The sequence below is a fragment of the Octopus sinensis genome, linkage group LG12 (assembly GCF_006345805.1).
Source record: "Octopus sinensis linkage group LG12, ASM634580v1, whole genome shotgun sequence".
Taxonomy (NCBI): domain Eukaryota; kingdom Metazoa; phylum Mollusca; class Cephalopoda; order Octopoda; family Octopodidae; genus Octopus; species Octopus sinensis.
In genome coordinates, this window is record NC_043008.1 from 55,316,458 (window position 1) to 55,330,111 (window position 13,654).

General features: G+C 39.3%; 1 protein-coding gene across 9 annotated transcripts in view; it reads left to right on the forward strand.

Moving 5' to 3' along the window:
* LOC115218121 (keratin, type II cytoskeletal 1) overlaps positions 1-13,654 on the forward strand; it is a 220,083-nt gene that overhangs the window by 204,345 nt on the left and 2,084 nt on the right. Inside the window, exon 13 of one of the 9 annotated variants that reach the window (XR_003882216.2) lies at positions 7,575-7,621. The exons of the other annotated variants lie outside the window; for them this stretch is intronic. The gene's annotated coding sequence lies outside the window, so the exon portion shown is untranslated. The remainder of the gene's footprint in view (positions 1-7,574; positions 7,622-13,654) is intronic. 9 annotated transcript variants of the gene reach the window in all.

The window sequence follows — 13,654 nt, forward strand, 5'->3', positions numbered from 1 at the left end:
TTGATCTATTCAAGCAGGAAAAATTAGATGTTAAATGAATGATGATGATGTATGTATGTATGCATGTATCTGCTTCTCGAAGGCTAACCTACTGGGCCACAAGCACAGTCACAACGGTAATCCTGTCTACCAATGCAATATCCAACATGTTCTCTCGTGCACATAGTGTAGCAGAATTTGTGGGTCAGCCAGTGAGCTCCCTTGATATTGTAGATCCTGGCTATTGTTGGAAGGCTTGACTTGTAGTTGGTGTGGAATGACGTGTAGGTCCCTTGCAAACCTTAGAAGCCATATGAGATGTCATCAGCAATAAGGAGACCAAACAGATGTTTCTTGAAGTGAAACAGGTTTAAGAAGTGGTCTTACTTGGTCACAAATCGACTTCCAGCATGTATGCAAGTTTGTATGTAATGTATGTATGTATGCATGTATATTTTACAAAGCACGAGGCGGCGAGCTGGCAGAAACGTTAGCACGCCGGGCGAAATGCGTAGCCGTATTTCGTCTGCCGTTACGTTCTGAGTTCAAATTCCGCCGAGGTCGACTTTGCTTTTCATCCTTTCGGGGTCGATAGATAAAGTACCAGTTTCGTACTGGGGTCGATGTAATCGACTTAATCCCTTTGTCTGTCCTTGTTTGTCCCCTCTATGTTTATCCCCCTTGTGGGCAATAAAGAAATATATTTTACAAAGCATACTGTTAGCATGCATGCACACAACATGCTTTGTATAGTTTCTGTCCACCAAATTCAGTCACAAGACATTGATTTGCTATTATCTTTAGCAGAAGATGCTTTCCCCAAGTGAAATTGAATTCAATACCTCATGGTTGGGAAACAATCTTCCTAACCACACAGTTATGCCTGCTTAAATGAAAAACATGATTTTTACAGTTGTCAGCCCTATATTGTCTTTTTGAGGGTCTGATTTTTGTTTTAAACAAGCCTAAAAATTTTTAATTGCATTCAGAACACAAACACAGTATGCTGACATTTAAATGTACAATTTATTTTATAAAATAACACTTGAATAACACTTATTTCATAATTACTGGCATATTGTGTTTCTGCGCTTATGTTGCTATAGTAATGTTTAACAGCCTTTACTAAACTTTCTACTAATTATACTAGTATTATTTTATTATAGTACTAATGGTACAAGCACTTGTAGCTTCATTTATCATTGATTCCTTCATTGCTAATCTGGAATAACACAGCGCACTCATTGTAAACCTTGTTATGCTAATCACGGATTGATCTGCGATAACACTGATCAGCAATCAGTTGAAGTTTCTGCTTGTGCTGCAAAATTACACCCTGGTAACCATTCACCATGCTGAGCCACCCGGAAGGCACTGCATATTGCATGTATTCACATGGCTGTGCTGCAAGGCTGGATTTTTTTTTTTAAGCAGATTTATATACTCATACCCATCAACATGGGATCAGTGTTGAGGGGTATGAGTGGCTTAGTGGCACAAACGTTAGCACACCAGGCGAAATGCTTAGCGGTATTTCATCTGCCGTCAGATTCTGAGTTCAAATTCTGCCAAGGTCGACTTTGCCTTTCATCCTTTCGGGGTCGATAAATTAAGTACCAGTTACACACTGGGGTCGATATAATCGACTTAATCCGTTTGTCTGTCCTTGTTTGTCCCCTCTGTGTTTAGCCCCTTGTGGGTAGTAAAGAAATAGGTATTTTGTCTGCCAAGGCAGCAAGCTGGCAGAAACGTTAGCACGCCGGGTGAAATGCTTAGTGGTACTTCGTCTGCCGTTACATTCTCAGTTCAAATTCCACCAAGGTCGACTTTACCTTTCATCTTTTCGAGGTCGATAAATTAAGTACCAGTTATGCACTGGGGTCAATGTAATCAACTTAATCCGTTTGTCTGTCCTTGTTTGTCTCCTCTGTGTTTGTCCCCTTGTGGGCGATAAAGTAATAAGAATTAAGAAACATGGGATCATCATCATCATCATCATCATCATCATCATCGTTTAACATCCGTTTTCCATGCTAGCATGGGTTGGACGGTTCGACCGGGGTCTGGGAAGCCAGGAGGCTGCACCCGGCCCAGTCTGATCTGGCAGTGTTTCTATACCTGGATGATCTTCCTAACGCCAACCACTCCGTGAGTGTAGTGGGTGCCTTTTATGTGCCACCGGCACAGAAACCAGTCAAGGCGGCACTGGCATCGGCCACGTTCGGATGGTGCTTTTTATGTGCCACTGGCACAGAAGCCAGTCAAGGCGGCACTGGCATCGGCCATGTTCGGATGGTACTACAGAAAAAACACAACGGCAGCTGACTCTAACAACTGACACAAATGAAAAGGTAGAGACGACCAAGAAAATATGTTTGGTGAAATGAATATAGCATTCCTTCCATTGATAAAGTGTGTGGAGATGGTTCATTCATCACTGTGGTGCTTTGGAACCCAACCCCTGTGAGAAATGAGGATAAATATACCACTTTGGTGGTAAATAATTAGTGAATTATTTGATAGCTCTTACAGAACTTAGTCCTTATTATTTAAATGGCCTCTAATAGTGCTAAATAGTCATTAATAAACACTATGCTTATATTTGTTAGAAATTACTAAACTGCTAATTAGCTAACAGTGAGCTAAATATTCATTAATGATAGTTTGGTACAGTAGGAAACTAATAATAATTAGTTGTACATTTGCTAATCTGTCAACTTTGTTGTTGTTGTTGTTGTTATCATCATCATCATCATTATTATTATTATTATTATTATTATATTATTATTATTATTATTATCATTATTATTATTTTTACTACTTACAAGTGTACAATTTCTTTTGTTTTATTTGTTTTGCTTTTGTTTCTGTATGACACCAGTGTATATATATAATATCCAATGTATAAATAAGGTTGATGCTAATGTACTTATTCGTACTGAGACAAAAAATTTTAATTAATCATTATAATTACATTCATGATGAAGAGGAAGAACTATTAACTGACAGGGGAGATAACTCTGAATTCAAACTACATAAAATTTTATTAGAAAGTAAAATAATGCTGTCAGTAACATGTCTGATCTGCAACAGTACAGTGATAAATTCATTCATGTTTCAGTCTTATTAAACCTCTTCAGTCTTTAGTATCACACAAAGATAACATGGCTTTATATCATCATCGTCATCAGCATCATCATCATCATCGTGTAACGTCCGCTTTCCATGCTGGCATGGGTTAGATGGCTTGACTGAGGACTGGCAAGCCAGGAGGTTGCACCAGTCTCCAATCTGTTCTGGCAAGGTTTCTACAGCTGGATGCCCTTCCTAACACCAACCACTCCAAGAATGTAGTGGGTGCTTTTTACATGCCACCAGAATGGGAGCCGGTCAGGTGGTACTGGCAACAACCATGCTCGAATTATGCCTTTTACGTCCCACCGGCATGGGAGCCAGTCAGGTGGCACTGGCATCAGCCACACTCGAATAGTGCTTTTTACATACCACCAGCATGGGTGCCAGTCAGGCGGCACTGGCATCAACTACAACAAAGATTTCACTTGACTCAACAGGTCTTCTCAAACGCAGCATATTGCCCGATGTTTGAACAGTGTTTTTAAACAGACCATTTATGCGACACTGGCATTGGCCACGGATACAATCTCACTTGGGTTGCTGGGTTTTCTCAAGCACAGCATATCTCCAAAGTTCTCAGTCACTTGTCATTGCCTCTGTGAAACCGATTGTTTAAAGGTCGTGCTTCACCACCTCATCCTAGCTCTTCCTGGGTCTACCTCTTCTACAGGTTTCCTCCACTATTAGGGTGTGACACTTCTTCACACAGCTGTCCTCATCCATACACAACAGATGACCATACAAGCACAGTCGTCTCTCGTGCACACCACATCTGATACTATTTATATCCAACTTTTCTCTCAGTGTGCTTAAACTCTGTCGTGTATCCACACTGACATTATACATCCAGCATAGCATACTATCTTCATTCCTTTCAAGCCTACACATGTCCTCAGCAGTCACAGCCCATGTTTCACTGTCATGTAACATGGCTATTCACATGCATGCTTCATAAGTAGGAGCTCTCTAAACTTAACCCAGGCTTTTCTTACTCTAGGAGCCACACTCTCAGAGCATCCACCTCCGCCACTAACTTGGTCACATAAGTAATGGTAGCTATCAGCTACTTCTAGTTTTTCCCCCTGGCATGTGATGGAATCTGTTTTCTATACATCTTTGATGTTTATTGTCCCTGTGCATCTGTCACATACAAAAACTATCTTCCCAGTCAACCTTTTCATATTGCTGCACTTCTTATGTGTCCATAGCTTACACAAGGTACATCGTATGGAGTTTCTACCTACACCTTTTCTGCAGATTGAGCAGGGCCATCTACCTGAAGGGATTTGTGATTTGTCTGCCTTCCTACTTACTAAAACTTTGGTTTCTGCTAGATTGACTCTAAGACACTTCAATTCTAGACCTTGCTTTCACACCTGAAAATTCTCTAGTTCTGGTTGTGATTCTGCTATTAGAGCAAGATCATCAGCATAGAGGAGCTCTCAGGGGCAGCCTGTCTTAAATTCCTATGTTATTGCCTAAAAGACTATGATGAATAAGAGTGGGCTGAGGACTGAGCCCCTACTTCTACCCAGAATTCTTCACTATACTCATTGCTAACCCTCACTTTACAGACAGCATCCCTGTACATGACTTGTACAGCTCTCACCAACCACTCATCTATCCTTAGTTTCCACATTGACCACCAAATAAAGGATTGGGGGACCCCGTCAAAGGCTTTCTCCATGTCAACAAAAGCCAAATACAGAGGTTTATCTTTGGCTAAGAATTTCTTCTTCGGCTGTCTTACCAGAAGTATAGCATCAGTGATGCTTTTCTCTGGAACAAACCCAAACTGCATCTCGTCTGAACTAACTCTCTCCCTAATTAATTGGGCTATGACCCTCACCATGACTTTCATCACTTGGGCCAACAATTTGATACCCCTGTAATTATTCCTATCTAATGCCTCGCCTTTACCTTTGTAGCAGTTGACTATGATGCTGCTACACCAGTCATTTGGTATGACTCATTCATGTCTCACCTTGTTGACTATACAGGTGACTGGACTATAGCCAAGATATATATAAACCAGATATTTTAAGCATCTCTGCAGTGACTCCTGATAGACCGGGATCTTTCCCTGCCTTCATACCTTTAATTGCTTTATCTACCAAGGTACTGTCCATTCAAATAGCTGGTCCCTTTGTTGGGTTGACATTTGGCAGACTCTCTTTCTCTCATTCATTCTCTTCATTTAGCAACCTTTCATAGTGGCATCTCCAAGTCTATATATATATATATATATATATATATATATACATAAGGCGGCAAGCTGACAGAACCATTAGCACGCCGGGCGAAATGCGTAGCTGTATTTCGTCTGTCGTTACGTTCCGAGTTCAAATTCCGCCGAGGTTGACTTTGCCTTTTATCCTTGTGGGGTCGATAAATTAAGTACCAGTTACGCACTGGGGTCGATGTAATCGACTTAATCCCTTTGTCTGTCCTTGTTTGTCCTCTCTACGTTTAGCCCCTTGTGAACAGTAAAGAAATATATATATATATATATATATATATATATATAATATACACATATATATATGTGTATGTATGTATGTATGCATATATGTATGCATGTATGTATGTGTGTGTGTGTGCATGCAGCTATATATATGTACATATTCACATGCACACACACACACACATGCAACAGACACACACACAATCACCACCACCATTATCATTTAGGTTCATTCACCACGCTGGTATGAGTTGGACATTTTGAAAGGATCTGATATTGATAATTCGAAGGATCACATCATCTCTCAATGTCAGCTTGGTTTTATTCTCTATGGCCTGATGTCCTTCCTAATCCCAGCCCCTTTACAAAGTTTTACTGTGTGCATTTTTCGGGTCACCAGCACTAAAGAGGTCACCTTGCAAATTGTAATACTAAACAGTCTGAAAGGGGCTACTCTGAGTGAAGGAGAGAGAGTAAAGTATCTTTTATCTTTTACTTGTTTCAGTCATTTGACTGCAGCCATGCTTGGGCACCGCCTTTGAGAATTTTTGTCATATAAGTTGTTTCGGATCTTTTCACTTTGACCGGCAGATTTTAAAAATAATTTCTTTGTAACTAAGCACTTTTAAACTTCATATACTGGTAGAATGTGTTACATAAAACATCTTTTTCTCTTGGCTTTCTTGAGAAAATTCTGTAGTTTGTAATCTATTTGTTGTTAAATTTCTTGCATTTCGGCAATTTCAACCAATCAATGACGTCTATTGAGGTGAATACAATTTCTGCGGTTGTTTGTTAACAACAACTTCCTGCGGTCTCTATTTAGTTTGTCACTGTTATTTATGACATATTTCATATCAGTCACGTTCGTATGAATAAAAGATTGTCGGGGGAAGGGTTTCTTTTTCTTCAGAAATGTAAATAAACCCTCATGGGTTTATAAGTGACAGCCTCACCACCGGAAGTTCTTGTTGAACTTGTTGACAAACAACAGCAGAAATTGTATTCACCTCAATAGACGTCATTGATTGGTTGAAATTGCCGAAATGCAAGAAATTTAACAACAAATAGCTTACAAACTAAAGAATTTTCTCAAGAAAGCCAAGAGAAAAAGATGTTTTATGTAACACATTCTACCAGTATACGAAGTTTAAAAGTGCTTAGTTACAAAGAAATTATTTTTAAAATCTGCTGGTCAAAGTGAAAAGATCCATTGTTTCCAGTATTTACATTTTTTAAAGCCTGGTACTTAAAGTACCAATCTCTTTTTTTTTTAACTGCAAAGTCACAGGGGTGTAAACACACCAACACCAGTTGTCAAGTAGTGGCGTGGTACATAGACACACACACATGTGATGATCAGTGCTATAATAGAAGTTGTGTGTTGAAGCATGAAGTAGTTGTGTGTGTGAAGGCGCATGGCTCAGTAGTTAGAGCATCAAGCTTACGATCGTGAGGTTGTGAGTTCTAATCCTGGACCGGGCTGTGTGTTATGTTCTTGAGCAAGACACTTTATTTCATGTTGCTCCAGTTCACTCAGCTGTAGAAATGTAGGTCTACTCAGTCAGTGATAGCCAAGGGCTAAATGCAACACAACATCATGGATGTTGTTGCAATTCTAGTGGGAAGGAGTTCTGTAAAGGAAGGTTTGGAGTTGGCATTAAATGCAGGGTCTGTAAGCTAAGACAATGTTGGGTCGATGAGGGAAAAAAAGGCAGTATGCATTGATGCATTGTGTGTCACCTGATGATGATGATGAGGAGGAGGAGGAGGATGATGAGGATGGTGGTGATGATGATGATGATGAGGAGGAGGAGGAGGAGGAGGAAGGTGGTGATGATGATGATGAGGATGATGATGATGGTGATGATGATGAAAGTTGTTATTATTACTACTATTATTATTATTATTATCATTATTATTATTATTATTATTATTATTATTACTCTTACTATTATTACTACTATTATTATAGTTGTTATCATTATAATTTTAGGGTGACAGATGGCGAAATCAATAGAATGAAGGGTGATGTATCTCGAGGTATTTAGTTAAATCCATTTATGTTCTTGGTTCAAATCCCACTAGGTTTAAATTTGCTTTTCATCCTCGCAGCAACTAATAAACAAAACACCAGTCATATACTGGTAATACATTTAACTGACTATACCTTCCCCCCCAACAGAATCATCCCCTTCCTCCTCCTTCTCCTCCTCCTCCTCCTCATCATCATCATCATTGTTGAGTGAGAGATCAGTTCATGCCATCAAAGTGACACTGGGGTAAAAATATACGAAGCCCAGTATACTCATCACGATTACCCGTCTGATAAGGGTACACCAGGCACATGCATCACAACCATATGTGCGCGACATGGTGATCTCATATCAAGATAAACAGTGCATGACCTTGCAGGTGGGGCCCAGTTAGAATTTTCTTCTGGTCAAGTAGCACATCCTGCTCAGAAGTTCCCTGAATAAGGGTTGTTTAAGGATTGAATGACCCACCCATGTTTCTAAAGGTGAATTATCCAAACCTCCAAGAATTCCTTTCAACACACAGCTATGATGCTCCCCAACTACTTCTGCTCATGATCAGAGATGCACATATTGTCAGCCACTATTATTATTATTATTATTATTATTATTATTATTATTATTTATTATTATTATTAATTATTATTATTATTATTATTAATATTATTATTATTATTATTATTATTATTATTATTATCATTGAGTGAGCGAGCAGATCATGCCATCAAAGTGACACTGGGGTAAAATATACGAAGCCCAATATACCCATCATGACTACGTGTCTGATAAGGGTACACTAGGCACATGCATCACAACCATGTGTGCGACATGGTGATCTCATATCAAGATAAACACCACCACATGACCTTGCAGGTGGGGCCCAGTTAGAATTTTCTTCAGGTCGAGTAGCCCATCCCACTCAAGAGGTCCCTCAATAAGGGTTGTTTAAGGATGTTGAAAGAACCACCCATGTTTTCAGAGGTGAATTATTCAAACCCCAAAGAATCCCTCTCAACACATGGCTATGATGCTCCCCTCTGTTTCTGCTCGTGATCATAGATGCACATATCGTCAGCCACTAAGGGACATGCTCAACTGGTTATGGTCAAGTAACTGACAAGCAAATCTGTGGTATTGAGCAGAATATTTGCTGTAGCCCATCTTTTATACCAAGACAAAACAATGTACATGATAACACTTCCAATCAGTTAAGATCAGAAACCATGAGAGCCACTGCCTAGTACTGCATCAGGGCATTGTTATTATTATTATTATTATTATTATTATTATTATTATTATTATTATTATTATCATTATTATTATTATTATCATCATTATTATTATTATCATCATCATTATTATTATTATTATTATTATTATTATTATTATTATTATTATTATTATTATCATTATTATTGTGTTTTCAATAGTTTCATGCCCCATCAAGTGCACCATTACGTCACTGACTGCACTTTTCCATCACCATCAAGTGCATCATAGCACCATTAAATTGTACAGTTGCACTGCACTACCAAATACACTGCTGTATCATGAAATGTGGAGTGTGTTCCAGCATTCTGAGTTCAAATTTGCCTTTCATCCCTCTGGACCACTACAATAAAGTACCAGTCAAGTACTGGGATAATGGTATCAACTAACTCCTTAAATTATAAACTGTTACTATTATGGTTAAAGGTGTCAAGCTGGCAGAACCGTTAGCAAACCAGGTAAAATGCTTAGCTGCAGTTTGTCTGTGTTTTGTGTTCAAATTCTGCCAAGGTAACTTTGCCTATCATCAAGAACTGGGGTCAGTGCGATCGGCTAGCACCTTCTCCCAAAATTTCAAGCCTTGTGTCTATAGTAGAAAAGATCATTATTATTATTATCACTATTATTATTATTATTATTATTATTATTATTATCATTATTATTACCCGTGCCGGTGGCACATAAAAAGCACCATCTGACCGTGGCCATTTGCCAGCCCCGTCTGGCACCTGTGCCGGTGGCATGTAAAAAGCACCCACTACACTCACAGAGTGGTTGGCGTTAGGAAGGGCATCCAGCCGTAGAAACATTGCCAGATCAGACTGGGCCTTGTGCAGCCTTCTGGCTTCCCAGACCCCAGTTGAACCGTCCAACCCATGCTAGCATGGAAAGCGGACGCTAAATGAGGATAATGATGATGATTATTATTATTATTATTATTATTGAGCTGGCAGAAACGTTAGCACACAGGCGAAATACTTTGTGGCATTTCCTCTGTCTTTATGTTTTGAGGTCAAATTGTGCTGAGGACGACTTTGCCTTTCATCCTTTTGGGGTTGATAAATTAAGTAACAGTTTCGTACTGGGGTCGATCTAATCGACTGGCTCCCTCCCTCAAAATTTCAAGCCTTGTGCCTAGAGTAAAAAAAATTATTATTATTATTATTATTATTATTATAGACATAGCACAGTATACAAGATTGTGAGGTTGTTGATTGATGATATTGTGTCTACCTGGGGGTTTGTACTGTTTGTCAAGTCACAACGAGGACCTCAGACAGACGGTACTCCAAGTAATGCCAACTTTTGCAATACATCTAGATTGTAGGATATTTCTAAGGTTTCTAAGGTTTCCAGTGTTCCGAAGATAGTAGGGATAACCTTTTATGTTCAACTCTCGTAGTTGCCACATCTCAGCGATCTCAATTTTCAGGTCTCCGTATTTATCAACTTTTTCTCTTTCTTTCATGATGATATCTTGATCTCCTGGCACTGCTACATCAATTATCAGGCACTCTTGTTTGTCCCTCTTAAAGAATACTATATCTTGCCTTCAGTGCTCTAACACCTTGTCTGTCTGGAGATCAAAATCCCGGAGGATTTTTGCCTTCCCCTTTTCATCCATTACCTTTTCTGGTGTAAGTTGGTACCAAGCACCAGTAGCCTCATATCTATATTTATGGCACAGTAGCCAGTGGAGTTTTTGGGCTACTTTGTCATGTCTACGCTTGTACTCTTTCTGCACAAGACTTTCACAAGCACTAACAATGTGAGTCACGTTTTCGATCCTCTTCCCAGACATTCTACAGAGGTCCGTTGCACTTGTGTGGTATATATTCTTTTTCACTGAGTTGGTATTTAATGCCTAGTCCTGGGCTGCGATAATTAGGCTTTCAGTATTCTTTTTTAGGATACCCTTGTTGAGCCACCTCCATGATGTTTCCTGGTATTTTAATTTGTTGGTTTCACGGTGGAACTGACCATGTAATTTCATACAGATTAGGATTTCTTCTCTCTCATTGGCTATTCTTGATCAGAATTCATGAGCACTCTCAAATCCATTTTTGTTCACTCCTTCTGCACTAGCAGCATACTGCAGCAGGTCTTGTTTGCTGCTTACCAAATATTCTGCCATGTTTCTTCTTTCACTATTGATGCACTCCCGTATGCTAATCAGCCCACGTTCACCTTTACCCCTCTTCATGTAGAGCCTGTGTACATTTGCTTTAGGGTGAAGGGTCCCATGCATTGTCATTGTCTTTCGGGTTGTGTGATCAAGTTGGTCAATCTCCACTTGTGTCCATCTCAGGATGGGTGCACTATAGCGGACTACAGTTACAGCCCATATATTGATAGCAGTCACAAGGTTCCTTGAGTTGAGCTTTGATTTCAAGAGAAGTTTGAGGCACTTGAAATATGCTGTGATGACCTTGTCTTTCATTTCTTTGTGCAAGATATTGTTTAGCTCCAGGGTCCCAAGGTACATGTACCCATCATCACCTGGGTCTTCCATTCTCCTATGTTTGGCAATTCTATGCCCCTAAAATTTACTCTTTTCTCTTGCTTCAAAGTAAGCACCGCACACTTCGAAATACTGAATTCCATCCTTGCCGCACATTTGCACAGTCTCAACTAACCTCTCCGTTTCAGGCTTTGTTTTTGAAAACAGTTTTAAATCATTCATGAAGAGAAGGTGGTTGAGACAAGGTCCATTCTTTCTCAACTCATAGTGAACATTGATTTTATGTAGGACTAACAAACAACAGAGGCAAACAAGAGTCTCCTTGACAGATGCCTATTCTGATTGTTACCTCGGCTAAGTGCAGGTTGTTACAAGAAAGACACGTTTTCCAACTAAGCATGCTGTTCGTAATCAGTGCTCACACATTCTCAGCTGTTCCACATATGTCGAGTGTTTCCAAAATCCACAAATGCGGCAACATGTCATAAGCCTTTTTGAAGTCTATCCAGGCTACCATTTGCAGTTTTTCATTATAACCTTATCTATCACAAGGTGGTCCTTGGTGCCCTTGGATCCTTTTCGATTATTATTAATATTATCATCATCATCATCATCATCATCATCATTATTATTATTATTATTATCATCATTATTATTATTATTATTATTATTATTATTATTATTACCATTATTATTATTATCATTATTATTATCATCATTATTATCATTATTATTATTATCATTATTATTATTATCATATTATTATTATTATCATCATCATCATCATCATTATTATTATTATTATTATTATTATTATTATTATTATTATTATTATTATTAAAGGTGGTGAGCTGGCAGAGCCATTATCAAGCAGGACAAAATGCTTAGCAGCAGTTCATCCTTCTTTATGTTCTAAGTTTAATTTCTGCCGAGGTTGACTTTGCCTTTGATTCTATCAGGATTGATAAAATAAGTACCAGCTGAGAGCTGATGGGGTCGATGTAATCAGTTTATTCCCCCTCCTCCAAAATTGCTGGCCTTGTGCCAGAGTTTGAAATCATCATCATCATCATCATCATCATCATCACTAGCAGCAGCAGCAGGGCAGCTCACTCGCAGAATCATTAACACACTGGACAAAACGCTTTGCTTTAATTTCTTCCGGCTTAACTTTCCAAGTTCAAATTCCACCAAGGTTTACCTTGCCTTTCATTCTTTCAAAAATCAAAGTAATCAACTGGTCCTTTCCCCTGAAAACTGCCGGCCCAGTGCCAATATTTGAAACCATTATTGTTGTTGTTGTTCAGTTGCCTTATTTTTTTTTTTATTGCTTTCTTCCATTGCATACCAGAGCACAGCATGCAACGTTTTGTTCTGGTTTTATATTTTCCACTGTCTTCAAATTTTCGTATGCAGTTCCTGAGAAGAACTATTTCTCCATTATATGCATATTTCTAAGTCCTGGTGCTTTGATTATGTATCTGTTTGCATGTTTTCTTAACCATTCCCAAAGCACATACTATTATTAGAGTGATTGTTTCTGTTTTCAGGCTCCACATTCAGCTTATTTCTGTTGCCAAATCTTTGTACACAGATAATGATTTCATTTCTTTAAGTGATGTATTAGCATCTATTGGAACTGATGCTGTGATTTAGGCATCCATTCCTTTCCTGGTGGTCCTTCACCAATGTTAACTTTGCCTTTCATCTTTTCACAATCATCATCATCATTATAGTCATTTAACATCCGCTTTCCATGCTAGCATGGGCTGCATGATTTGACTGAGGACTGGTGAACCAGATGGCTGCACCAGACTCCAATCTGATGTGGCAGAGTTCCTACAGCTGGATGCCCTTCCTAATGCCAACCACTCCAAGAGTGTAGTGGGTGCTTTTACATGCCACTGGCACGAGGGCCAGTCAGGCAGTACTGGCAATGGCCACGCTCAAATGGGGCTTTTTATGTGCCATCTGCACAGTAGCCAGTCCAGTGGCAGTGGCTACAACCTCGCTCAAATGTTGTTTTTTCACATGCCACCAGCACAAGTGCTAGTAAAGCGAAGCAGGTAACGATCACATTCAAATGGTGTTTTTAACGTGCCATCGGCTCGGAGGTTAGCTTGTTGCTCTGGCCCCAATCTCACTTGTATGGTTCTCTTAGTGCTCCACCAGCACGGATGCCAGTCATCGAATTTGATTTCGATTTTGATTTCACTTGCTTCAACAGGTCTTCACAAGCGGAGTTTAGTGTCCAATGAAGGAAAGGTATGCATAAGTGGACTGGTTACACCCCTGGCATAGGCCACAAGG